Source organism: Oncorhynchus mykiss, chromosome 16 (assembly GCF_013265735.2).
Source record: "Oncorhynchus mykiss isolate Arlee chromosome 16, USDA_OmykA_1.1, whole genome shotgun sequence".
In the NCBI taxonomy this organism is placed as follows: Eukaryota; Metazoa; Chordata; class Actinopteri; order Salmoniformes; family Salmonidae; genus Oncorhynchus; species Oncorhynchus mykiss.
The window spans coordinates 72,022,310-72,047,972 of record NC_048580.1 but is presented as its reverse complement, the minus strand read 5'-3'; the positions used below and the strand labels follow the sequence as shown (position 1 = coordinate 72,047,972).

The 25,663-nt window shown below is 44.3% G+C and overlaps 21 non-coding genes across 21 annotated transcripts; all 21 read left to right on the top strand.

Annotated features, from left to right (window-relative positions):
* Window positions 1–13,350: 13,350 nt before the first annotated feature.
* trnat-agu lies at window positions 13,351–13,424 on the top strand. The gene has a single exon. It is a non-coding gene; the product is annotated as a tRNA-Thr (tRNA).
* Window positions 13,425–13,698: 274 nt separating this feature from the next.
* trnah-gug lies at window positions 13,699–13,770 on the top strand. Its single transcript has one exon. It is a non-coding gene; the product is annotated as a tRNA-His (tRNA).
* A 505-nt stretch (window positions 13,771–14,275) lies between these two features.
* On the top strand, window positions 14,276–14,349 carry trnat-cgu. Its single transcript has one exon. It is a non-coding gene; the product is annotated as a tRNA-Thr (tRNA).
* An 851-nt stretch (window positions 14,350–15,200) lies between these two features.
* Window positions 15,201–15,274, top strand: trnat-cgu. The gene has a single exon. It is a non-coding gene; the product is annotated as a tRNA-Thr (tRNA).
* A 274-nt stretch (window positions 15,275–15,548) lies between these two features.
* Window positions 15,549–15,620, top strand: trnah-gug. Its single transcript has one exon. It is a non-coding gene; the product is annotated as a tRNA-His (tRNA).
* A 505-nt stretch (window positions 15,621–16,125) lies between these two features.
* On the top strand, window positions 16,126–16,199 carry trnat-cgu. The gene has a single exon. It is a non-coding gene; the product is annotated as a tRNA-Thr (tRNA).
* Window positions 16,200–16,473: 274 nt separating this feature from the next.
* On the top strand, window positions 16,474–16,545 carry trnah-gug. The gene has a single exon. It is a non-coding gene; the product is annotated as a tRNA-His (tRNA).
* A 505-nt stretch (window positions 16,546–17,050) lies between these two features.
* trnat-cgu lies at window positions 17,051–17,124 on the top strand. The gene has a single exon. It is a non-coding gene; the product is annotated as a tRNA-Thr (tRNA).
* Window positions 17,125–17,398: 274 nt separating this feature from the next.
* Window positions 17,399–17,470, top strand: trnah-gug. Its single transcript has one exon. It is a non-coding gene; the product is annotated as a tRNA-His (tRNA).
* A 505-nt stretch (window positions 17,471–17,975) lies between these two features.
* Window positions 17,976–18,049, top strand: trnat-cgu. The gene has a single exon. It is a non-coding gene; the product is annotated as a tRNA-Thr (tRNA).
* Window positions 18,050–18,323: 274 nt separating this feature from the next.
* On the top strand, window positions 18,324–18,395 carry trnah-gug. The gene has a single exon. It is a non-coding gene; the product is annotated as a tRNA-His (tRNA).
* A 505-nt stretch (window positions 18,396–18,900) lies between these two features.
* Window positions 18,901–18,974, top strand: trnat-cgu. Its single transcript has one exon. It is a non-coding gene; the product is annotated as a tRNA-Thr (tRNA).
* Window positions 18,975–19,825: 851 nt separating this feature from the next.
* On the top strand, window positions 19,826–19,899 carry trnat-cgu. The gene has a single exon. It is a non-coding gene; the product is annotated as a tRNA-Thr (tRNA).
* Window positions 19,900–20,750: 851 nt separating this feature from the next.
* trnat-cgu lies at window positions 20,751–20,824 on the top strand. Its single transcript has one exon. It is a non-coding gene; the product is annotated as a tRNA-Thr (tRNA).
* A 274-nt stretch (window positions 20,825–21,098) lies between these two features.
* On the top strand, window positions 21,099–21,170 carry trnah-gug. The gene has a single exon. It is a non-coding gene; the product is annotated as a tRNA-His (tRNA).
* Window positions 21,171–21,675: 505 nt separating this feature from the next.
* On the top strand, window positions 21,676–21,749 carry trnat-cgu. Its single transcript has one exon. It is a non-coding gene; the product is annotated as a tRNA-Thr (tRNA).
* Window positions 21,750–22,600: 851 nt separating this feature from the next.
* Window positions 22,601–22,674, top strand: trnat-cgu. The gene has a single exon. It is a non-coding gene; the product is annotated as a tRNA-Thr (tRNA).
* Window positions 22,675–23,525: 851 nt separating this feature from the next.
* Window positions 23,526–23,599, top strand: trnat-cgu. The gene has a single exon. It is a non-coding gene; the product is annotated as a tRNA-Thr (tRNA).
* Window positions 23,600–23,873: 274 nt separating this feature from the next.
* On the top strand, window positions 23,874–23,945 carry trnah-gug. Its single transcript has one exon. It is a non-coding gene; the product is annotated as a tRNA-His (tRNA).
* Window positions 23,946–24,450: 505 nt separating this feature from the next.
* Window positions 24,451–24,524, top strand: trnat-cgu. Its single transcript has one exon. It is a non-coding gene; the product is annotated as a tRNA-Thr (tRNA).
* Window positions 24,525–25,375: 851 nt separating this feature from the next.
* trnat-cgu lies at window positions 25,376–25,449 on the top strand. The gene has a single exon. It is a non-coding gene; the product is annotated as a tRNA-Thr (tRNA).
* The last annotated feature ends 214 nt before the right edge of the window (window positions 25,450–25,663 follow it).

Below are 25,663 nucleotides of genomic sequence, written 5' to 3'. Positions count from 1 at the left end.
ACTAGCTAGTTGACAGGATTCAGGAGGATTATGTTCCGTTGTACCCCACTACCTAGTTGACAGGATTCAGGAGGATTATGGTCCGTTGTACCCCACTAGCTAGTTGACAGGATTCAGGTGGATTATGGTCCATTGTACCTCACTACCTAGTTGACAGGATTCAGGTGGATTATGGTCCGTTGTACCCCACTACCTAGTTGACAGGAGTCAGGTGGATTATGGTCCGTTGTACCTCACTACCTAGTTGACAGGATTCAGGAGGATTATGGTCCGTTGTACCCCACAACATGGTTGACAGGATTCAGGTGGATTATGGTCCGTTGTACCCCACTAGCTAGTTGACAGGATTCAGGAGGATTATGGTCCGTTGTACCCCACTACCTAGTTGACAGGATTCAGGTGGATTATGGTCCGTTGTACCTCACTACCTAGTTGACAGGATTCAGGAGGATTATGGTCCGTTGTACCCCACTACCTAGTTGACAGGATTCAGGAGGATTATGGTCCGTTGTACCTCACTACCTAGTTGACAGGATTCAGGAGGATTATGGTCCGTTGTACCCCACTACCTAGTTGACAGGATTCAGGAGGATTATGGTCCGTTGTACCCCTCTAGCTAGTTGACAGGAGTCAGGTGGATTATGGTCCGTTGTACCCCACTAGCTAGTTGACAGGATTCAGGTGGATTATGGTCCGTTGTACCCCACTAGCTAGTTGACAGGATTCAGGTGGATTATGGTCCGTTGTACCCCACTACCTAGTTGACAGGATTCAGGAGGATTATGGTCCGTTGTACCCCACTAGCTAGTTGACAGGATTCAGGTGGATTATGGTCCGTTGTACCCCACAACCTAGTTGACAGGATTCAGGTGGATTATGGTCCGTTGTACCCCACTAGCTAGTTGACAGGAGTCAGGTGGATTATGTTCTGTTGTACCCCACTACCTAGTTGACAGGAGTCAGGTGGATTATGGTCCGTTGTCCCCCACAACATGGTTGACAGGATTCAGGTGGATTATGGTCCGTTGTACCCCACTACCTAGTTGACAGGATTCAGGTGGATTATGGTCCGTTGTACCCCACTACCTAGTTGACAGGAGTCAGGTGGATTATGTTCTGTTGTACCCCACTACCTAGTTGACAGGAGTCAGGTGGATTATGGTCCGTTGTCCCCCACAACATGGTTGACTGGATTCAGGAGGATTATGGTCCGTTGTACCTCACTACCTAGTTGACAGGATTCAGGTGGATTATGGTCCGTTGTACCCCGCTAGCTAGTTGACAGGATTCAGGTGGATTATGGTCCGTTGTACCCCACTAGCTAGTTGACAGGATTCAGGAGGATTATGGTCCGTTGTACCCCACTACCTAGTTGACAGGATTCAGGAGGATTATGGTCCGTTGTACCTCACTACCTAGTTGACAGGATTCAGGAGGATTATGGTCCGTTGTACCCCACTACCTAGTTGACAGGATTCAGGTGGATTATGGTCTGTTGTACCCCACTACCTAGTTGACAGGATTCAGGTGGATTATGGTCTGTTGTACCCCACTACCTAGTTGACAGGATTCAGGTGGATTATGGTCCGTTGTACCCCACTACCTAGTTGACAGGAGTCAGGTGGATTATGGTCCGTTGTACCCCTCTAGCTAGTTGACAGGATTCAGGTGGATTATGGTCCGTTGTACCCCACTACCTAGTTGACAGGATTCAGGAGGATTATGGTCCGTTGTACCTCACTACCTAGTTGACAGGATTCAGGAGGATTATGGTCCGTTGTACCCCACTACCTAGTTGACAGGATTCAGGAGGATTATGGTCCGTTGTACCCCTCTAGCTAGTTGACAGGAGTCAGGTGGATTATGGTCCGTTGTACCCCACTAGCTAGTTGACAGGATTCAGGTGGATTATGGTCCGTTGTACCCCACTACCTAGTTGACAGGATTCAGGTGGATTATGGTCCGTTGTACCCCACTACCTAGTTGACAGGATTCAGGAGGATTATGGTCCGTTGTACCCCTCTAGCTAGTTGACAGGAGTCAGGTGGATTATGGTCCGTTGTACCCCACTAGCTAGTTGACAGGATTCAGGTGGATTATGGTCCGTTGTACCCCACAACCTAGTTGACAGGATTCAGGTGGATTATGGTCCGTTGTACCCCACTAGCTAGTTGACAGGAGTCAGGTGGATTATGTTCTGTTGTACCCCACTACCTAGTTGACAGGAGTCAGGTGGATTATGGTCCGTTGTCCACCACAACATGGTTGACAGGATTCAGGTGGATTATGGTCCGTTGTACCCCACTACCTAGTTGACAGGATTCAGGTGGATTATGGTCCGTTGTACCCCACTACCTAGTTGACAGGAGTCAGGTGGATTATGTTCTGTTGTACCCCACTACCTAGTTGACAGGAGTCAGGTGGATTATGGTCCGTTGTCCCCCACAACATGGTTGACTGGATTCAGGAGGATTATGGTCCGTTGTACCTCACTACCTAGTTGACAGGATTCAGGTGGATTATGGTCCGTTGTACCCCACTAGCTAGTTGACAGGATTCAGGTGGATTATGGTCCGTTGTACCCCACTAGCTAGTTGACAGGATTCAAGAGGATTATGGTCCGTTGTACCCCACTACCTAGTTGACAGGATTCAGGAGGATTATGGTCCGTTGTACCTCACTACCTAGTTGACAGGATTCAGGAGGATTATGGTCCGTTGTACCCCACTACCTAGTTGACAGGATTCAGGTGGATTATGGTCTGTTGTACCCCACTACCTAGTTGACAGGATTCAGGTGGATTATGGTCTGTTGTACCCCACTACCTAGTTGACAGGATTCAGGTGGATTATGGTCCGTTGTACCCCACTACCTAGTTGACAGGAGTCAGGTGGATTATGGTCCGTTGTACCCCTCTAGCTAGTTGACAGGATTCAGGTGGATTATGGTCCGTTGTACCCCACTACCTAGTTGACAGGAGTCAGGAGGATTATGGTCCGTTGTACCCCTCTACCTAGTTGACAGGATTCAGGTGGATTATGGTCCGTTGTACCCCACTACCTAGTTGACAGGAGTCAGGTGGATTATGGTCCGTTGTACCTCACTACCTAGTTGACAGGATTCAGGAGGATTATGGTCCGTTGTACCTCACTACCTAGTTGACAGGATTCAGGAGGATTATGGTCCGTTGTACCCCACTACCTAGTTGACAGGATTCAGGAGGATTATGGTCCGTTGTACCCCTCTAGCTAGTTGACAGGAGTCAGGTGGATTATGGTCCGTTGTACCCCACTAGCTAGTTGACAGGATTCAGGTGGATTATGGTCCGTTGTACCCCACTACCTAGTTGACAGGATTCAGGTGGATTATGGTCCGTTGTACCCCACTACCTAGTTGACAGGATTCAGGAGGATTATGGTCCGTTGTACCCCTCTAGCTAGTTGACAGGAGTCAGGTGGATTATGGTCCGTTGTACCCCACTAGCTAGTTGACAGGATTCAGGTGGATTATGGTCCGTTGTACCCCACAACCTAGTTGACAGGATTCAGGTGGATTATGGTCCGTTGTACCCCACTAGCTAGTTGACAGGAGTCAGGTGGATTATGTTCTGTTGTACCCCACTACCTAGTTGACAGGAGTCAGGTGGATTATGGTCCGTTGTCCCCCACAACATGGTTGACAGGATTCAGGTGGATTATGGTCCGTTGTACCCCACTACCTAGTTGACAGGATTCAGGTGGATTATGGTCCGTTGTACCCCACTACCTAGTTGACAGGAGTCAGGTGGATTATGTTCTGTTGTACCCCACTACCTAGTTGACAGGAGTCAGGTGGATTATGGTCCGTTGTCCCCCACAACATGGTTGACTGGATTCAGGAGGATTATGGTCCGTTGTACCTCACTACCTAGTTGACAGGAGTCAGGTGGATTATGGTCCGTTGTACCCCACTACCTAGTTGACAGGATTCAGGAGGATTATGGTCCGTTGTACCTCACTACCTAGTTGACAGGAGTCAGGTGGATTATGGTCCGTTGTACCCCACTAGCTAGTTGACAGGATTCAGGTGGATTATGGTCCGTTGTAACCCACTAGCTAGTTGACAGGATTCAGGTGGATTGTGGTCCGTTGTACCCCACTAGCTAGTTGACTGGATTCAGGTGGATTATGGTCCGTTGTACCCCTTTAGCTAGTTGACAGGATTCAGGTGGATTATGGTCCGTTGTACCCCACTAGCTAGTTGACAGGATTCAGGTGGATTTTGGTCCGTTGTACCTCACTACCTAGTTGACAGGATTCAGGAGGATTATGGTCCGTTGTACCCCACTACCTAGTTGACAGGATTCAGGTGGATTATGGTCCGTTGTACCCCACTACCTAGTTGACAGGATTCAGGAGGATTATGGTCTGTTGTACCCCTCTAGCTAGTTGACAGGATTCAGGTGGATTATGGTCCGTTGTACCCCACTAGCTAGTTGACAGGATTCAGGAGGATTATGTTCCGTTGTACCCCACTACCTAGTTGACAGGATTCAGGAGGATTATGGTCCGTTGTACCCCACTAGCTAGTTGACAGGATTCAGGTGGATTATGGTCCGTTGTACCTCACTACCTAGTTGACAGGATTCAGGTGGATTATGGTCCGTTGTACCCCACTACCTAGTTGACAGGAGTCAGGTGGATTATGGTCCGTTGTACCTCACTACCTAGTTGACAGGATTCAGGAGGATTATGGTCCGTTGTATCCCACAACATGGTTGACAGGATTCAGGTGGATTATGGTCCGTTGTACCCCACTAGCTAGTTGACAGGATTCAGGAGGATTATGGTCCGTTGTACCCCACTACCTAGTTGACAGGATTCAGGTGGATTATGGTCCGTTGTACCTCACTAGCTAGTTGACAGGATTCAGGAGGATTATGGTCCGTTGTACCCCACTACCTAGTTGACAGGATTCAGGAGGATTATGGTCCGTTGTACCTCACTACCTAGTTGACAGGATTCAGGAGGATTATGGTCCGTTGTACCCCACTACCTAGTTGACAGGATTCAGGAGGATTATGGTCCGTTGTACCCCTCTAGCTAGTTGACAGGAGTCAGGTGGATTATGGTCCGTTGTACCCCACTAGCTAGTTGACAGGATTCAGGTGGATTATGGTCCGTTGTACCCCACTACCTAGTTGACAGGATTCAGGTGGATTATGGTCCGTTGTACCCCACTACCTAGTTGACAGGATTCAGGAGGATTATGGTCCGTTGTACCCCTCTAGCTAGTTGACAGGAGTCAGGTGGATTATGGTCCGTTGTACCCCACTAGCTAGTTGACAGGATTCAGGTGGATTATGGTCCGTTGTACCCCACAACCTAGTTGACAGGATTCAGGTGGATTATGGTCCGTTGTACCCCACTAGCTAGTTGACAGGAGTCAGGTGGATTATGTTCTGTTGTACCCCACTACCTAGTTGACAGGAGTCAGGTGGATTATGGTCCGTTGTCCCCCACAACATGGTTGACAGGATTCAGGTGGATTATGGTCCGTTGTACCCCACTACCTAGTTGACAGGATTCAGGTGGATTATGGTCCGTTGTACCCCACTACCTAGTTGACAGGAGTCAGGTGGATTATGTTCTGTTGTACCCCACTACCTAGTTGACAGGAGTCAGGTGGATTATGGTCCGTTGTCCCCCACAACATGGTTGACTGGATTCAGGAGGATTATGGTCCGTTGTACCTCACTACCTAGTTGACAGTATTCAGGTGGATTATGGTCCGTTGTACCCCACTAGCTAGTTGACAGGATTCAGGTGGATTATGGTCCGTTGTACCCCACTAGCTAGTTGACAGGATTCAGGAGGATTATGGTCCGTTGTACCCCACTACCTAGTTGACAGGATTCAGGAGGATTATGGTCCGTTGTACCTCACTACCTAGTTGACAGGATTCAGGAGGATTATGGTCCGTTGTACCCCACTACCTAGTTGACAGGATTCAGGTGGATTATGGTCTGTTGTACCCCACTACCTAGTTGACAGGATTCAGGTGGATTATGGTCTGTTGTACCCCACTACCTAGTTGACAGGATTCAGGTGGATTATGGTCCGTTGTACCCCACTACCTAGTTGACAGGAGTCAGGTGGATTATGGTCCGTTGTACCCCTCTAGCTAGTTGACAGGATTCAGGTGGATTATGGTCCGTTGTACCCCACTACCTAGTTGACAGGAGTCAGGAGGATTATGGTCCGTTGTACCCCTCTACCTAGTTGACAGGATTCAGGTGGATTATGGTCCGTTGTACCCCACTAGCTAGTTGACAGGAGTCAGGTGGATTATGGTCCGTTGTACCTCACTACCTAGTTGACAGGATTCAGGAGGATTATGGTCCGTTGTACCCCACTACCTAGTTGACAGGATTCAGGAGGATTATGGTCCGTTGTACCTCACTAGCTAGTTGACAGGATTCAGGTGGATTATGGTCCGTTGTACCCCACAACCTAGTTGACAGGAGTCAGGTGGATTATGGTCCGTTGTACCTCACTACCTAGTTGACAGGATTCAGGAGGATTATGGTCCGTTGTACCCCACTACCTAGTTGACAGGAGTCAGGTGGATTATGGTCCGTTGTACCTCACTACCTAGTTGACAGGATTCAGGAGGATTATGGTCCGTTGTACCCCTCTAGCTAGTTGACAGGATTCAGGTGGATTATGGTCCGTTGTACCCCACTAGCTAGTTGTCAGGATTCAGGTGGATTATGGTCCGTTGTACCCCACTACCTAGTTGACAGGAGTCAGGTGGATTATGGTCCGTTGTACCCCACTACCTAGTTGACAGGATTCAGGAGGATTATGGTCCGTTGTACCTCACTACCTAGTTGACAGGATTCAGGAGGATTATGGTCCGTTGTACCCCACTACCTAGTTGACAGGATTCAGGTGGATTATGGTCTGTTGTACCCCACTACCTAGTTGACAGGATTCAGGAGGATTATGGTCTGTTGTACCCCTCTAGCTAGTTGACAGGAGTCAGGTGGATTATGGTCCGTTGTACCTCACTACCTAGTTGACAGGATTCAGGTGGATTATGGTCCGTTGTACCTCACTACCTAGTTGACAGGATTCAGGTGGATTATGGTCCGTTGTACCCCACTACCTAGTTGACAGGAGTCAGGTGGATTATGGTCCGTTGTCCCCCACTAGCTAGTTGACAGGATTCAGGTGGATTATGGTCCGTTGTACCCCTCTAGCTAGTTGACAGGATTCAGGTGGATTATGGTCCGTTGTACCCCACTAGCTAGTTGACAGGATTCAGGAGGATTATGGTCCGTTGTACCCCACTACCTAGTTGACAGGATTCAGGAGGATTATGGTCCGTTGTACCCCACTACCTAGTTGACAGGATTCAGGTGGATTATGGTCCGTTGTACCCCACTACCTAGTTGACAGGAGTCAGGTGGATTATGGTCCGTTGTACCCCACTACCTAGTTGACAGGATTCAGGAGGATTATGGTCCGTTGTACCCCACTACCTAGTTGACAGGAGTCAGGTGGATTATGTTCTGTTGTACCCCACTACCTAGTTGACAGGAGTCAGGTGGATTATGGTCCGTTGTACCCCTCTAGTTAAGATTAATCCTCCTTATTCTCTGGGATTGTGTGGTTCCCATGGCGGTTGGGTAGAGGAGGGAGGCCTGTGTGTGTATGTGTGGTGCTCATTTTGAAAGTGGTTTGTTATTTTGACTCTTACATGGAGCAGGCCTTTGCTGACAAGTCTTTGAAATACCAGCCCCTCGTGTCACGCCTAAACAGTCTTCCTTATCAGTGCAATCTTGTAGTGCTGATATTTGGGAGTCTCTGCCATGTACATAGGCTGACAGTATGTAACCTTCAGATTGCAGGCCTGCATAGGATCTGGCAAGGTACTGCTCCATGTCAGCTGTCCTGGGCAGCTTATCAACATGGGGAAGAAGGTGCTTTCTGTATCCATACGTGTTCATATACCTTATCCATGACCTATGAAATGTTTAAATCCTTCTCGATTGTAATGCGATTTGTAGATTCAAATATAGTATTTAAAATGTGTTTCTGTTGGTGCATGCATGCGTGTGTGAGAGATTGAGACAGTTGGAGGAGGGCCAGTTCATGTTAGAGTAATGTTAGATCCCCCGACGCAGCTCTTTCTCTGAACCCTGCCATGGGCCTCATGGCGCAGCTCTTTCTCTGAACCCTGCCATGGGCCTCATGACGCAGCTCTTTCTCTGAACCCTACCATGGGCCTCATGACGCAGCTCTTTCTCTGTACCCTGCCATGGGCCTCCTGGCGCAGTTCCCCAGGGAAAGCCTAAGCTTCATGAAACACCATTCACAAATTAGATCCGTGTGTAAACAATTCTAAGCTGTAGAACACACAGCTCATGGATTCCAACTAGAAACAGAGAGAGCGGGAGGGAGGCAAAGACAGGGAGGGAGGGAGGGAGGGAGGGAGGGAGGGAGGGAGGGAGGGATATAGCAATACTAACCATTGTTCAGCTTTTTGTAAATATCAAGGTTAATGGCTTGATCATACATGACACATTGACATTTCATGTTTGACCCACGCAGCAGGGTCGTGCACAGACATTTTAGGGGGCATGAGCTCAAACAGGCACCTCCCAAAAACAAATCCCTGCAACCGAGGTCACAGAGAAATTATGACTTTGATTATTTAGTTCCATTATTTAGTTCCATAGAAGCAACACAGGCCACATCTTAATGGCAAAATATATGACACATAAATAACCCTTAATCTCATTCACTTTAATAATACTACCATTTGCTACAGTTAACAAAATGGACAACTAGCTTTAAAAAAAAAAAAAGTGATTTTTCACCAATTTTCTTAGAAAATAATTTCATAATCGAATATCTAATCTTATAGCTTCATAGTATATTTTTATAATAATGTCATTTTAAAGTAATTTTAAATTAAATAACTCTGTAGTCATGTAGTTAGATCTGGAGGTGGCACCACATGTCCCAGATTGTTGGGGTAAAATGTTTTTTTTTTGCTTGGGCTCTGAGTTTTTTCGTGATTTGGTAACCTAACCAGGTTTAAATCCAGACCCTTTCGGGTATGACAGAGGTTATGACAGATTAATTAGTTGTTCTAAGGTTTTGTATGGGCTCTGATGGGTTGCTGGGTGGCAGGTAGCCTAGTGGTAAGAGCCTTGGGCCAGTAACTGAATGGTTGCTTGATCAAATCCCTAAGCTGACCAAGTAAAAAATCTGTTGTTTTGCACCTGAACAAGGCAATTAACCCCCTGTTCCTAGGCTGTCATTGTAAGTAAGAATTTGTTCTAAACTGATTTGCATAGTTAAAAAATTATGAGGACAGTTTTTCTAATCAGGTGATATGGTTTAGAAAAACTTCTGTCCCTATGGATGGTGAAAACCCTGTCAAATGTATGTATTGTAAGAAGCTCAATGTTAAACTCAAATCTCAGTATAATTCATATGCAGTATTTAAGACAATATCACACCAATGATTGGAGGATCACAACACTGTCATGAATACCACCGAATGTGGCTCCCCTTCCTGTTCGGGTGGCGCTCGGCGGTCGTCGTCGCCGGTCTACTAGCTGCCACTGAAGGTGGCTCCTCTTCCTGTTCGAGTGGCGCTCGGCGGTCGTCGTCGCCGGTCTACTAGCTGCCACTGAAGGTGGTTCCTCTTCCTGTTCGGGTGGCGCTCGGCGGTCGTCGTCGCCGGTCTACTAGCTGCCACTGAAGGTGGCTCCTCTTCCTGTTCGGGTGGCGCTCGGCGGTCGTCGTCGCCGGTCTACTAGCTGCCACTGAAGGTGGCTCCTCTTCCTGTTCGGGTGGCGCTCGGCGGTCGTCGTCGCCGGTCTACTAGCTGCCACTGAAGGTGGCTCCTCTTCCTGTTCGGGTGGCGCTCGGCGGTCGTCGTCGCCGGTCTACTAGCTGCCACTGAAGGTGGCTCCTCTTCCTGTTCGGGTGGCGCTCGGCGGTCGTCGTCGCCGGTCTACTAGCTGCCACCGAATGTGGCTCCCCTTCCTGTTCGGGTGGCGCTTGGCGGTCGTCGTCGCCGGTCTACCAGCTGCCACTGAAGGTGGCTCCTCTTCCTGTTCGGGTGGCGCTCGGCGGTCGTCGTCGCCGGTCTACTAGCTGCCACTGAAGGTGGCTCCTCTTCCTGTTCGGGTGGCGCTCGGCGGTCGTCGTCGCCGGTCTACCAGCTGCCACTGAAGGTGGCTCCTCTTCCTGTTCGGGTGGCGCTCGGCGGTCGTCGTCGCCGGTCTACTAGCTGCCACTGAAGGTGGCTCCTCTTCCTGTTCGGGTGGCGCTCGGCGGTCGTCGTCGCCGGTCTACTAGCTGCCACTGGAGGTGGCTCCTCTTCCTGTTCGGGTGGCGCTCGGCGGTCGTCGTCGCCGGTCTACTAGCTGCCACTGGAGGTGGCTCCTCTTCCTGTTCGGGTGGCGCTCGGCGGTCGTCGTCGCCGGTCTACCAGCTGCCACTGAAGGTGGCTCCTCTTCCTGTTCGGGTGGCGCTCGGCGGTCGTCGTCGCCGGTCTACCAGCTGCCACTGAAGGTGGCTCCTCTTCCTGTTCGGGTGGCGCTCGGCGGTCGTCGTCGCCACCGATCCCTTTTTCCTTTTTGTTTGTTTTTGTTTTCACCTGTTCCTTGTTGGGGTTTTGGGATGGGTGTTATTTAAGTTTGTTTTGCCCGCTGGTGTTTGTGCGGGCTTGTTGGTTTGTTACGTTTGGTGATGTATCGTGTTTGTTTTGGGGTTTTCGCTGTCCAGTGTTTGTAACTAGGTTTTGGGTTTGTTTAGCGCCAGTGTTTTTAGGGTGTTTTTTTCACCCATGTTTGGACCTGTTACGTTTTGAAGGACATTAAAGCGTTTTTCCCGTTCACTTCGCTCTCTGCATTTGACTCCTCACTCATCACTCACCCGGCGTTACAAACACACTCCCTGCCTCTCCTCATGATGCTTCTGGCCATTACTGAGATCATCTACACCCTATTTTTGACAGGGTCATTGACATTAGGGTCATCAGAATTTTGCCCGAACCTAGACTTCGGATTAAAACCAGGCTGCATCCATGAGGTGACAATTAGACTTCAGATTCATTGGGACTGAGGAAGTTTGTAGGCAAAGCAGTTTTAAAATTAATTATTTTCAATTCAACTGTCTCACGTGAATATTTCTGCCAAAATGAAAACCAACCTTGTAGTATTTCTGACAGCGGTCACATCTTTTCAGCTGAATGTCAGAGTTCTAAAACCGGGTGCAACTTGGCTACCCGATTCCTCTTTCAAAAGATGCTTTACAAAGCAGGGATTTTGACAAGTGTGTGTTTTTGTATGAGTGTGTGTGCATGTGTTTGCGTGCATACATGTGTGTGTGTGTGTGTGTGTGTGTGTGTGCATGTGTGTGTGCGTGTGCGTGCGAGAGAGAGAAATCTAGGTCAAACATGTTGTTTCTGCTGGTACACTGTAGAAGGGATGTTGTGCTACTTTGAGTCATATTTCAAAAGTTGTATTTAATGTTGTGTAGGCTGGTGATCCTTGGTACTAGGTGTTATAGTTACGTTATATTGTGTGTGTGTGTGTGTGTGTGTGTGTGAGATTGTTGGGGAATGTGAGTTGTAGTTATGTTATTTTGTTGTTTTGATTAAAAAAGCAGAATCATTACAGAGAATGGCAGCCTTTAATATTGTAGGGCAGCAAGAAGTACAGGAGAACAGAATCAGAACAGAAAGGCCTAGCACCTACTCCTCCAGTCATACAGACCATAGGAAATGGATTACTTTTCCTTCATTGACATTGAAAGTGTGTTGTATATTTCATAGTATCATTGCTATTTCAGAGTTGCACTTACCCTTGATACCCTGGCATTCATATTATTGACCTCCCCTCCTCGGTTTCAATGAAAACATGAAACCCACAAGCATGAAAAATGATCGCATGAAATAGCAGATATCTCTTATTTCCCTGGCTGTAGCTTGTTTCATGTCAAATTAAAGGGAAATTGGGTTTGCTGTCCTGTGAATGCAGTACAATCCCCCGCTTGCACTCAATCAGAATAATACTCAGCAGAATAGTGTAAATATAATTTCCATCTGCAATATGTAAATATAGCTGGACCCTTTCAGACTGTCAACATCAATGTCTCTCAGAGAGAGAGAGAGAGGAGATTGGGAGAGACTGAGTGTTTGAAATAGTTTTAATGAAGGACTACTTTATGATCACTCACATCTGACTCCCATTCTCTTTCTTCTCTCTTGCTGTCTCTATCTCTCTCCCTTTCTAATGATTTACATTAACTGATTAATCTACACAAATAAAAAATGTATTGTCCTCAAACGTTTACTCATATCTTGCGACACACCTCGCACATGCTAATGCTATATATCAAAATTCCAGCTATAGCTGTGGCTTAGTTGGTTGAAGCTCCTGTCTAGTCAAAGGAAGATCCTGAGTTTGAATCTCAGCAGTACCTTTTCAAGCATTTCATTGAACACGTTGGTGAAGAAGGTCAGAGGGGAGGGCACTCAGGTTTTCTCACCAATCGGTTTAGAGAATTAGAGATCATGTGAGGAGGATGCAATTGAGATATTCCAATGTCACGGAAAAAGGGCACTTTTTGAATGTGTAAAGCTCAACTGTTTCTTCACTTTATTCATTATCGAGACCAATATGAAAAGTGTTTAGCCGGTTTGTGCACATCACTTTCACAGCCTATGTAGGCTTTACAAAGCCACCTCTTGTAGCCAGCCGTGATCGTATAGTGGTTAGTACTCTGCGTTGTGGCTGCAGCAACCCCGGTTCGAATCTGGGTCACGGCACTGCAATGTACTTTCAGAAGGGTTGTTTTTTGAACAGGTTAAGACTTACTCTGAAAGCTAAGAAACTCAGCAACTCTCCCTTTTGACAAAGTTCCCCGGTTTTGACAAAGTTCCCCGGTTAATTACTTACACGAACTGATTCATCTGCTGTTTCAGAGGTTTTTACCATTTTTAAGCTCGAGAGCCAAATGAGAAATGCAGTGTCCTCGAACGACCAACATTATGAAGAAATGGTGTATGATTCTGAATGTTTACTCATATCTCGCGACCCACCCATGTTAATAACTGCTTTGGGTCCCAAATCATAGTTTAAGTATCCATGGCAGAGGTTCTTGAGTTTATTCATCTCGAGACCCAACTGAAAAATGTACTGTCCTCGAATGACCAATATTAGTAAAAGACATCTCTTTTGTGATGTGATTTTGCTAGACAGAGATGTAGGTTAAATTAATGAGAATGGTTTGATTCAAATAGGTGTGGGTGTTCACATCTGAAAAATATATCAGTTACATGGGTGCTGTGGCTTAGTTGGTTAAAGTGCCTGTCTCGTAAACAGGAGATCCTGAGTTCAAATCTTAGCAGTACCTTTTCAAGCATTTTATTGTACACATTGGTGGAGAAGGTCAGAAGGGAGGGCACTCAGGCTTTCTCACCAATCGGTTTAGAGAATTAGAGATGATGTGAGGAGGATGCAATTGAGATATTCCAATGTCACGGGAAAAGGCCACTTTTTGAATGTGTAAAGCTCGACTGTTTCTTCACTTTATTCATTATCGAGACCAATATGAAAAGTGTTTAGCCAGTTTGTGGACATCACTTTCACAGCCTATGTAGGCTTTACAGAGCCACCTCTTGTAGCCAGCCGTGATCGTATAGTGGTTAGTACTCTGCGTTGTGGCCGCAGCAACCCCGGTTCGAATCCGGGTCACGGCACTGCAATGTAATTTCATAAGGGTTGTTTTTTGAACAGGTTAAGACTTACTCTGAAAGCTAAGAAACTCAGCAACTCTCCCTTTTGACAAAGTTCCCCGGCATATCGTAGGTTAATTACTTACACGAACTGATTAATCTGCTGTTTCAGAGGTTTTTACCATTTTTAAGCTCAAGAGCCAAATGAGAAATGCAGTGTCCTCGAACGACCAACATTATGAAGAAATGGTGTATGATTCTGAATGTTTACTCATATCTCGCGACCCACCCATGTTAATAACTGCTTTGGGTCCCAAATCATAGTTTAAGTATCCATGGCAGAGGTTCTTGAGTTTATTCATCTCGAGACCCAACTGAAAAATGTACTGTCCTCGAATGACCAATATTAGTAAAAGACATCTCTTTTGTGATGTGATTTTGCTAGACAGAGATGTAGGTTAAATTAATGATACTGGTTTGATTCAAATAGGTGTGGGTGTTCACATCTGCAAAATATGTCTCTTTCATGGGTGCTGTGGCTTAGTTGGTTAAAGTGCCTGTCTCGTAAACAGGAGATCCTGAGTTCAAATCTCAGCAGTACCTTTTCAAGCATTTTATTGTACACATTGGTGGAGAAGTTCAGAAGGGAGGGCACTCAGGTTTTCTCACCAATCGGTTTAGAGAATTAGAGATGATGTGAGGAGGATGCAATTGAGATATTCCAATGTCACGGAAAAAGGGCACTTTTTGAATGTGTAAAGCTCTACTGTTTCTTCACTTTATTCAGTATCGAGACCAATATGAAAAGTGTTTAGCCGGTTTGTGCACATCACTTTCACAGCCTATGTAGGCTTTACAAAGCCACCTCTTGTAGCCAGGCGTGATCGTATAGTGGTTAGTACTCTGCGTTATGGCTGCAGCAACCCCGGTTCGAATCCGGGTCACGGCACTGCAATGTACTTTCAGAAGGGTTGTTTTTTGAACAGGTTAAGACTTACTCTGAAAGCTAAGAAACTCAGCAACTCTGCCTTTTGACAAAGTTCCCCAGCATATCGTAGGTTAATTACTTACACGAACTGATTCATCTGCTGTTTCAGAGGTTTTTACCATTTTTAAGCTCGAGAGCCAAATGAGAAATGCAGTGTCCTCGAACGACCAACATTATGAAGAAATGGTGTATGATTCTGAATGTTTACTCATATCTCGCGACCCACCCATGTTAATAACTGCTTTGGGTCCCAAATCATAGTTTAAGTATCCATGGCAGAGGTTCTTGAGTTTATTCATCTCGAGACCCAAATGAAAAATGTACTGTCCTCGAATGACCAATATTAGTAAAAGACATCTCTTTTGTGATGTGATTTTGCTAGACAGAGATGTAGGTTAAATTAATGATACTGGTTTGATTCAAATAGGTGTGGGTGTTCACATCTGCAAAATATGTCTCTTTCATGGGTGCTGTGGCTTAGTTGGTTAAAGTGCCTGTCTCGTAAACAGGAGATCCTGAGTTCAAATCTCAGCAGTACCTTTTCAAGCATTTTATTGTACACATTGGTGGAGAAGTTCAGAGGGGAGGGCACTCAGGTTTTCTCACCAATCTGTTTAGAGAATTAGAGATAATGTGAGGAGGATGCAATTGAGATATTCCAATGTCACGGAAAAAGGGCACTTTTTGAATGTGTAAAGCTCGACTGTATCTTCACTTTATTCATTATCGAGACCAATATGAAAAGTGTTTAGCCAGCTTGTGCACATCACTTTCACAGCCTATGTAGGCTTTACAAAGCCACCTCTTGTAGCCAGCCGTGATCGTATAGTGGTTAGTACTCTGCGTTGTGGCCGCAGCAACCCCGGTTCGAATCCGGGTCACGGCACTGCAATGTACTTTCAGAAGGGTTGTTTTTTGAACAGGTTAAGACTTACTCTGAAAGCTAAGAAACTCAGCAACTCTTCCTTTTGACAACGTTCCCCAGCATATCGTAGGTTAATTACTTACACGAACTGATTCATCTGCTGTTTCAGAGGTTTATACCATTTTTAAGCTCGAGAGCCAAATGAGAAATGCAGTGTCCTCGAACGACCAACATTATGAAGAAATGGTGTATGATTCTGAATGTTTACTCATATCTCGCGACCCACCCATGTTAATAACTGCTTTGGGTCCCAAATCATAGTTTAAGTATCCATGGCAGAGGTTCTTGAGTTTATTCATCTCGAGACCCAACTGAAAAATGTACTGTCCTCGAATGACCAATATTAGTAAAAGACATCTCTTTTGTGATGTGATTTTGCTAGACAGAGATGTAGGTTAAATTAATGAGAATGGTTTGATTCAAATAGGTGTGGGTGTTCACATCTGAAAAATATATCAGTTACATGGGTGCTGTGGCTTAGTTGGTTAAAGTGCCTGTCTCGTAAACAGGAGATCCTGAGTTCAAATCTCAGCAGTACCTTTTCAAGCATTTTATTGTACACATTGGTGGAGAAGGTCAGAAGGGAGGGCACTCAGGCTTTCTCACCAATCGGTTTAGAGAATTAGAGATGATGTGAGGAGGATGCAATTGAGATATTCCAATGTCACGGGAAAAGGCCACTTTTTGAATGTGTAAAGCTCGACTGTTTCTTCACTTTATTCATTATCGAGACCAACATGAAAAGTGTTTAGCCAGTTTGTGGACATCACTTTCACAGCCTATGTAGGCTTTACAGAGCCACCTCTTGTAGCCAGCCGTGATCGTATAGTGGTTAGTACTCTGCGTTGTGGCCGCAGCAACCCCGGTTCGAATCCGGGTCACGGCACTGCAATGTAAATTCATAAGGGTTGTTTTTTGAACAGGTTAAGACTTACTCTGAAAGCTAAGAAACTCAGCAACTCTCCCTTTTGACAAAGTTCCCCGGCATATCGTAGGTTAATTACTTACACGAACTGATTAATCTGCTGTTTCAGAGGTTTTTACCATTTTTAAGCTCAAGAGCCAAATGAGAAATGCAGTGTCCTCGAACGACCAACATTATGAAGAAATGGTGTATGATTCTGAATGTTTACTCATATCTCGCGACCCACCCATGTTAATAACTGCTTTGGGTCCCAAATCATAGTTTAAGTATCCATGGCAGAGGTTCTTGAGTTTATTCATCTCGAGACCCAACTGAAAAATGTACTGTCCTCGAATGACCAATATTAGTAAAAGACATCTCTTTTGTGATGTGATTTTGCTAGACAGAGATGTAGGTTAAATTAATGATACTGGTTTGATTCAAATAGGTGTGGGTGTTCACATCTGCAAAATATGTCTCTTTCATGGGTGCTGTGGCTTAGTTGGTTAAAGTGCCTGTCTCGTAAACAGGAGATCCTGAGTTCAAATCTCAGCAGTACCTTTTCAAGCATTTTATTGTACACATTGGTGGAGAAGTTCAGAGGGGAGGGCACTCAGGTTTTCTCACCAATCTGTTTAGAGAATTAGAGATAATGTGAGGAGGATGCAATTGAGATATTCCAATGTCACGGAAAAAGGGCACTTTTTGAATGTGTAAAGCTCGACTGTATCTTCACTTTATTCATTATCGAGACCAATATGAAAAGTGTTTAGCCAGCTTGTGCACATCACTTTCACAGCCTATGTAGGCTTTACAAAGCCACCTCTTGTAGCCAGCCGTGATCGTATAGTGGTTAGTACTCTGCGTTGTGGCCGCAGCAACCCCGGTTCGAATCCGGGTCACGGCACTGCAATGTACTTTCAGAAGGGTTGTTTTTTGAACAGGTTAAGACTTACTCTGAAAGCTAAGAAACTCAGCAACTCTGCCTTTTGACAAAGTTCCCCAGCATATCGTAGGTTAATTACTTACACGAACTGATTCATCTGCTGTTTCAGAGGTTTATACCATTTTTAAGCTCGAGAGCCAAATGAGAAATGCAGTGTCCTCGAACGACCAACATTATGAAGAAATGGTGTATGATTCTGAATGTTTACTCATATCTCGCGACCCACCCATGTTAATAACTGCTTTGGGTCCCAAATCATAGTTTAAGTATCCATGGCAGAGGTTCTTGAGTTTATTCATCTCGAGACCCAACTGAAAAATGTACTGTCCTCGAATGACCAATATTAGTAAAAGACATCTCTTTTGTGATGTGATTTTGCTAGACAGAGATGTAGGTTAAATTAATGAGAATGGTTTGATTCAAATAGGTGTGGGTGTTCACATCTGAAAAATATATCAGTTACATGGGTGCTGTGGCTTAGTTGGTTAAAGTGCCTGTCTCGTAAACAGGAGATCCTGAGTTCAAATCTCAGCAGTACCTTTTCAAGCATTTTATTGTACACATTGGTGGAGAAGGTCAGAAGGGAGGGCACTCAGGCTTTCTCACCAATCGGTTTAGAGAATTAGAGATGATGTGAGGAGGATGCAATTGAGATATTCCAATGTCACGGGAAAAGGCCACTTTTTGAATGTGTAAAGCTCGACTGTTTCTTCACTTTATTCATTATCGAGACCAATATGAAAAGTGTTTAGCCAGTTTGTGGACATCACTTTCACAGCCTATGTAGGCTTTACAGAGCCACCTCTTGTAGCCAGCCGTGATCGTATAGTGGTTAGTACTCTGCGTTGTGGCCGCAGCAACCCCGGTTCGAATCCGGGTCACGGCACTGCAATGTAAATTCATAAGGGTTGTTTTTTGAACAGGTTAAGACTTACTCTGAAAGCTAAGAAACTCAGCAACTCTCCCTTTTGACAAAGTTCCCCGGCATATCGTAGGTTAATTACTTACACGAACTGATTAATCTGCTGTTTCAGAGGTTTTTACCATTTTTAAGCTCAAGAGCCAAATGAGAAATGCAGTGTCCTCGAACGACCAACATTATGAAGAAATGGTGTATGATTCTGAATGTTTACTCATATCTCGCGACCCACCCATGTTAATAACTGCTTTGGGTCCCAAATCATAGTTTAAGTATCCATGGCAGAGGTTCTTGAGTTTATTCATCTCGAGACCCAACTGAAAAATGTACTGTCCTCGAATGACCAATATTAGTAAAAGACATCTCTTTTGTGATGTGATTTTGCTAGACAGAGATGTAGGTTAAATTAATGATACTGGTTTGATTCAAATAGGTGTGGGTGTTCACATCTGCAAAATATGTCTCTTTCATGGGTGCTGTGGCTTAGTTGGTTAAAGTGCCTGTCTCGTAAACAGGAGATCCTGAGTTCAAATCTCAGCAGTACCTTTTCAAGCATTTTATTGTACACATTGGTGGAGAAGTTCAGAAGGGAGGGCACTCAGGTTTTCTCACCAATCGGTTTAGAGAATTAGAGATGATGTGAGGAGGATGCAATTGAGATATTCCAATGTCACGGAAAAAGGGCACTTTTTGAATGTGTAAAGCTCTACTGTTTCTTCACTTTATTCAGTATCGAGACCAATATGAAAAGTGTTTAGCCGGTTTGTGCACATCACTTTCACAGCCTATGTAGGCTTTACAAAGCCACCTCTTGTAGCCAGGCGTGATCGTATAGTGGTTAGTACTCTGCGTTATGGCTGCAGCAACCCCGGTTCGAATCCGGGTCACGGCACTGCAATGTACTTTCAGAAGGGTTGTTTTTTGAACAGGTTAAGACTTACTCTGAAAGCTAAGAAACTCAGCAACTCTCCCTTTTGACAAAGTTCCCCAGCATATCGTAGGTTAATTACTTACACGAACTGATTCATCTGCTGTTTCAGAGGTTTTTACCATTTTTAAGCTCGAGAGCCAAATGAGAAATGCAGTGTCCTCGAACGACCAACATTATGAAGAAATGGTGTATGATTCTGAATGTTTACTCATATCTCGCGACCCACCCATGTTAATAACTGCTTTGGGTCCCAAATCATAGTTTAAGTATCCATGGCAGAGGTTCTTGAGTTTATTCATCTCGAGACCCAAATGAAAAATGTACTGTCCTCGAATGACCAATATTAGTAAAAGACATCTCTTTTGTGATGTGATTTTGCTAGACAGAGATGTAGGTTAAATTAATGATACTGGTTTGATTCAAATAGGTGTGGGTGTTCACATCTGCAAAATATGTCTCTTTCATGGGTGCTGTGGCTTAGTTGGTTAAAGTGCCTGTCTCGTAAACAGGAGATCCTGAGTTCAAATCTCAGCAGTACCTTTTCAAGCATTTTATTGTACACATTGGTGGAGAAGTTCAGAGGGGAGGGCACTCAGGTTTTCTCACCAATCTGTTTAGAGAATTAGAGATAATGTGAGGAGGATGCAATTGAGATATTCCAATGTCACGGAAAAAGGGCACTTTTTGAATGTGTAAAGCTCGACTGTATCTTCACTTTATTCATTATCGAGACCAATATGAAAAGTGTTTAGCCAGCTTGTGCACATCACTTTCACAGCCTATGTAGGCTTTACAAAGCCACCTCTTGTAGCCAGCCGTGATCGTATAGTGGTTAGTACTCTGCGTTGTGGCCGCAGCAACCCCGGTTCGAATCCGGTTCACGGCACTGCAATGTACTTTCAGAAGGGTTGTTTTTTGAACAGGTTAAGACTTACTCTGAAAGCTAAGAAACTCAGCAACTCTCCCTTTTGACAAAGTTCCCCAGCATATCGTAGGTTAATTACTTACACGAACTGATTCATCTGCTGTTTCAGAGGTTTATACCATTTTTAAGCTCGAGAGCCAAATGAGAAATGCAGTGTCCTCGAACGACCAACATTATGAAGAAATGGTGTATGATTCTGAATGTTTACTCATATCTCGCGACCCACCCATGTTAATAACTGCTTTGGGTCCCAAATCATAGTTTAAGTATCCATGGCAGAGGTTCTTGAGTTTATTCATCTCGAGACCCAACTGAAAAATGTACTGTCCTCGAATGACCAATATTAGTAAAAGACATCTCTTTTGTGATGTGATTTTGCTAGACAGAGATGTAGGTTAAATTAATGAGAATGGTTTGATTCAAATAGGTGTGGGTGTTCACATCTGAAAAATATATCAGTTACATGGGTGCTGTGGCTTAGTTGGTTAAAGTGCCTGTCTCGTAAACAGGAGATCCTGAGTTCAAATCTCAGCAGTACCTTTTCAAGCATTTTATTGTACACATTGGTGGAGAAGTTCAGAGGGGAGGGCACTCAGGCTTTCTCACCAATCGGTTTAGAGAATTAGAGATGATGTGAGGAGGATGCAATTGAGATATTCCAATGTCACGGGAAAAGGCCACTTTTTGAATGTGTAAAGCTCGACTGTTTCTTCACTTTATTCATTATCGAGACCAATATGAAAAGTGTTTAGCCAGTTTGTGGACATCACTTTCACAGCCTATGTAGGCTTTACAGAGCCACCTCTTGTAGCCAGCCGTGATCGTATAGTGGTTAGTACTCTGCGTTGTGGCCGCAGCAACCCCGGTTCGAATCCGGGTCACGGCACTGCAATGTAAATTCATAAGGGTTGTTTTTTGAACAGGTTAAGACTTACTCTGAAAGCTAAGAAACTCAGCAACTCTCCCTTTTGACAAAGTTCCCCGGCATATCGTAGGTTAATTACTTACACGAACTGATTAATCTGCTGTTTCAGAGGTTTTTACCATTTTTAAGCTCAAGAGCCAAATGAGAAATGCAGTGTCCTCGAACGACCAACATTATGAAGAAATGGTGTATGATTCTGAATGTTTACTCATATCTCGCGACCCACCCATGTTAATAACTGCTTTGGGTCCCAAATCATAGTTTAAGTATCCATGGCAGAGGTTCTTGAGTTTATTCATCTCGAGACCCAAATGAAAAATGTACTGTCCTCGAATGACCAATATTAGTAAAAGACATCTCTTTTGTGATGTGATTTTGCTAGACAGAGATGTAGGTTAAATTAATGATACTGGTTTGATTCAAATAGGTGTGGGTGGTCACATCTGCAAAATATGTCTCTTTCATGGGTGCTGTGGCTTAGTTGGTTAAAGTGCCTGTCTCGTAAACAGGAGATCCTGAGTTCAAATCTCAGCAGTACCTTTTCAAGCATTTTATTGTACACATTGGTGGAGAAGTTCAGAAGGGAGGGCACTCAGGTTTTCTCACCAATCGGTTTAGAGAATTAGAGATGATGTGAGGAGGATGCAATTGAGATATTCCAATGTCACGGAAAAAGGGCACTTTTTGAATGTGTAAAGCTCAACTGTTTCTTCACTTTATTCAGTATCGAGACCAATATGAAAAGTGTTTAGCCAGTTTGTGCACATCACATTCACAGCCTATGTAGGCTTTACAAAGCCACCTCTTGTAGCCAGCCGTGATCGTATAGTGGTTAGTACTCTGCGTTGTGGCTGCAGCAACCCCGGTTTGAATCCGGTTCATGGCACTGCAAAATACTTTCATAAGGGTTGTTTTTTGAACAGGTTAAGACTTACTCTGAAAGCTAAGAAACTCAGCAACTCTCCCTTTTGACAAAGTTCCCCAGCATATCGTAGGTTAATTACTTACACGAACTGATTCATCTGCTGTTTCAGAGGTTTTTACCATTTTTAAGCTCGAGAGCCAAATGAGAAATGCAGTGTCCTCGAACGACCAACATTATGAAGAAATGGTGTATGATTCTGAATGTTTACTCATATCTCGCAACCCACCCATGTTAATAACTGCTTTGGGTCCCAAATCATAGTTTAAGTATCCATGGCAGAGGTTCTTGAGTTTATTCATCTCGAGACCCAACTGAAAAATGTACTGTCCTCGAATGACCAATATTAGTAAAAGACATCTCTTTTGTGATGTGATTTTGCTAGACAGAGATGTAGGTTAAATTAATGATACTGGTTTGATTCAAATAGGTGTGGGTGTTCACATCTGCAAAATATATAGCTTTCATGGGTGCTGTGGCTTAGTTGGTTAAAGTGCCTGTCTCGTAAACAGGAGATCCTGAGTTCAAATCTCAGCAGTACCTTTTCAAGCATTTTATTGTACACATTGGTGGAGAAGGTCAGAGGGGAGGGCACTCAGGTTTTCTCACCAATCGGTTTAGAGAATTAGAGATCATGTGAGGAGGATGCAATTGAGATATTCCAATGTCACGGAAAAAGGGCACTTTTTGAATGTGTAAAGCTCTACTGTTTCTTCACTTTATTCAGTATCGAGACCAATATGAAAAGTGTTTAGCCGGTTTGTGCACATCACTTTCACAGCCTATGTAGGCTTTACAAAGCTACCTCTTGTAGCCAGGCGTGATCGTATAGTGGTTAGTACTCTGCGTTATGGCTGCAGCAACCCCGGTTCGAATCCGGGTCACGGCACTGCAATGTACTTTCAGAAGGGTTGTTTTTTGAACAGGTTAAGACTTACTCTGAAAGCTAAGAAACTCAGCAACTCTGCCTTTTGACAAAGTTCCCCAGCATATCGTAGGTTAATTACTTACACGAACTGATTCATCTGCTGTTTCAGAGGTTTTTACCATTTTTAAGCTCGAGAGCCAAATGAGAAATGCAGTGTCCTCGAACGACCAACATTATGAAGAAATGGTGTATGATTCTGAATGTTTACTCATATCTCGCGACCCACCCATGTTAATAACTGCTTTGGGTCCCAAATCATAGTTTAAGTATCCATGGCAGAGGTTCTTGAGTTTATTCATCTCGAGACCCAAATGAAAAATGTACTGTCCTCGAATGACCAATATTAGTAAAAGACATCTCTTTTGTGATGTGATTTTGCTAGACAGAGATGTAGGTTAAATTAATGATACTGGTTTGATTCAAACAGGTGTGGGTGTTCACATCTGCAAAATATGTCTCTTTCATGGGTGCTGTGGCTTAGTTGGTTAAAGTGCCTGTCTCGTAAACAGGAGATCCTGAGTTCAAATCTCAGCAGTACCTTTTCAAGCATTTTATTGTACACATTGGTGGAGAAGTTCAGAGGGGAGGGCACTCAGGTTTTCTCACCAATCTGTTTAGAGAATTAGAGATAATGTGAGGAGCATGCAATTGAGATATTCCAATGTCACGGAAAAAGGGCACTTTTTGAATGTGTAAAGCTCGACTGTATCTTCACTTTATTCATTATCGAGACCAATATGAAAAGTGTTTAGCCAGCTTGTGCACATCACTTTCACAGCCTATGTAGGCTTTACAAAGCCACCTCTTGTAGCCAGCCGTGATCGTATAGTGGTTAGTACTCTGCGTTGTGGCCGCAGCAACCCCGGTTCGAATCCGGGTCACGGCACTGCAATGTACTTTCAGAAGGGTTGTTTTTTGAACAGGTTAAGACTTACTCTGAAAGCTAAGAAACTCAGCAACTCTCCCTTTTGACAAAGTTCCCCAGCATATCGTAGGTTAATTACTTACACGAACTGATTCATCTGCTGTTTCAGAGGTTTATACCATTTTTAAGCTCGAGAGCCAAATGAGAAATGCAGTGTCCTCGAACGACCAACATTATGAAGAAATGGTGTATGATTCTGAATGTTTACTCATATCTCGCGACCCACCCATGTTAATAACTGCTTTGGGTCCCAAATCATAGTTTAAGTATCCATGGCAGAGGTTCTTGAGTTTATTCATCTCGAGACCCAACTGAAAAATGTACTGTCCTCGAATGACCAATATTAGTAAAAGACATCTCTTTTGTGATGTGATTTTGCTAGACAGAGATGTAGGTTAAATTAATGAGAATGGTTTGATTCAAATAGGTGTGGGTGTTCACATCTGAAAAATATATCAGTTACATGGGTGCTGTGGCTTAGTTGGTTAAAGTGCCTGTCTCGTAAACAGGAGATCCTGAGTTCAAATCTCAGCAGTACCTTTTCAAGCATTTTATTGTACACATTGGTGGAGAAGGTCAGAGGGGAGGGCACTCAGGTTTTCTCACCAATCGGTTTAGAGAATTAGAGATCATGTGAGGAGGATGCAATTGAGATATTCCAATGTCACGGAAAAAGGGCACTTTTTGAATGTGTAAAGCTCTACTGTTTCTTCACTTTATTCAGTATCGAGACCAATATGAAAAGTGTTTAGCCGGTTTGTGCACATCACTTTCACAGCCTATGTAGGCTTTACAAAGCCACCTCTTGTAGCCAGGCGTGATCGTATAGTGGTTAGTACTCTGCGTTATGGCTGCAGCAACCCCGGTTCGAATCCGGGTCACGGCACTGCAATGTACTTTCAGAAGGGTTGTTTTTTGAACAGGTTAAGACTTACTCTGAAAGCTAAGAAACTCAGCAACTCTGCCTTTTGACAAAGTTCCCCAGCATATCGTAGGTTAATTACTTACACGAACTGATTCATCTGCTGTTTCAGAGGTTTTTACCATTTTTAAGCTCGAGAGCCAAATGAGAAATGCAGTGTCCTCGAACGACCAACATTATGAAGAAATGGTGTATGATTCTGAATGTTTACTCATATCTCGCGACCCACCCATGTTAATAACTGCTTTGGGTCCCAAATCATAGTTTAAGTATCCATGGCAGAGGTTCTTGAGTTTATTCATCTCGAGACCCAAATGAAAAATGTACTGTCCTCGAATGACCAATATTAGTAAAAGACATCTCTTTTGTGATGTGATTTTGCTAGACAGAGATGTAGGTTAAATTAATGATACTGGTTTGATTCAAACAGGTGTGGGTGTTCACATCTGCAAAATATGTCTCTTTCATGGGTGCTGTGGCTTAGTTGGTTAAAGTGCCTGTCTCGTAAACAGGAGATCCTGAGTTCAAATCTCAGCAGTACCTTTTCAAGCATTTTATTGTACACATTGGTGGAGAAGTTCAGAGGGGAGGGCACTCAGGTTTTCTCACCAATCTGTTTAGAGAATTAGAGATAATGTGAGGAGCATGCAATTGAGATATTCCAATGTCACGGAAAAAGGGCACTTTTTGAATGTGTAAAGCTCGACTGTATCTTCACTTTATTCATTATCGAGACCAATATGAAAAGTGTTTAGCC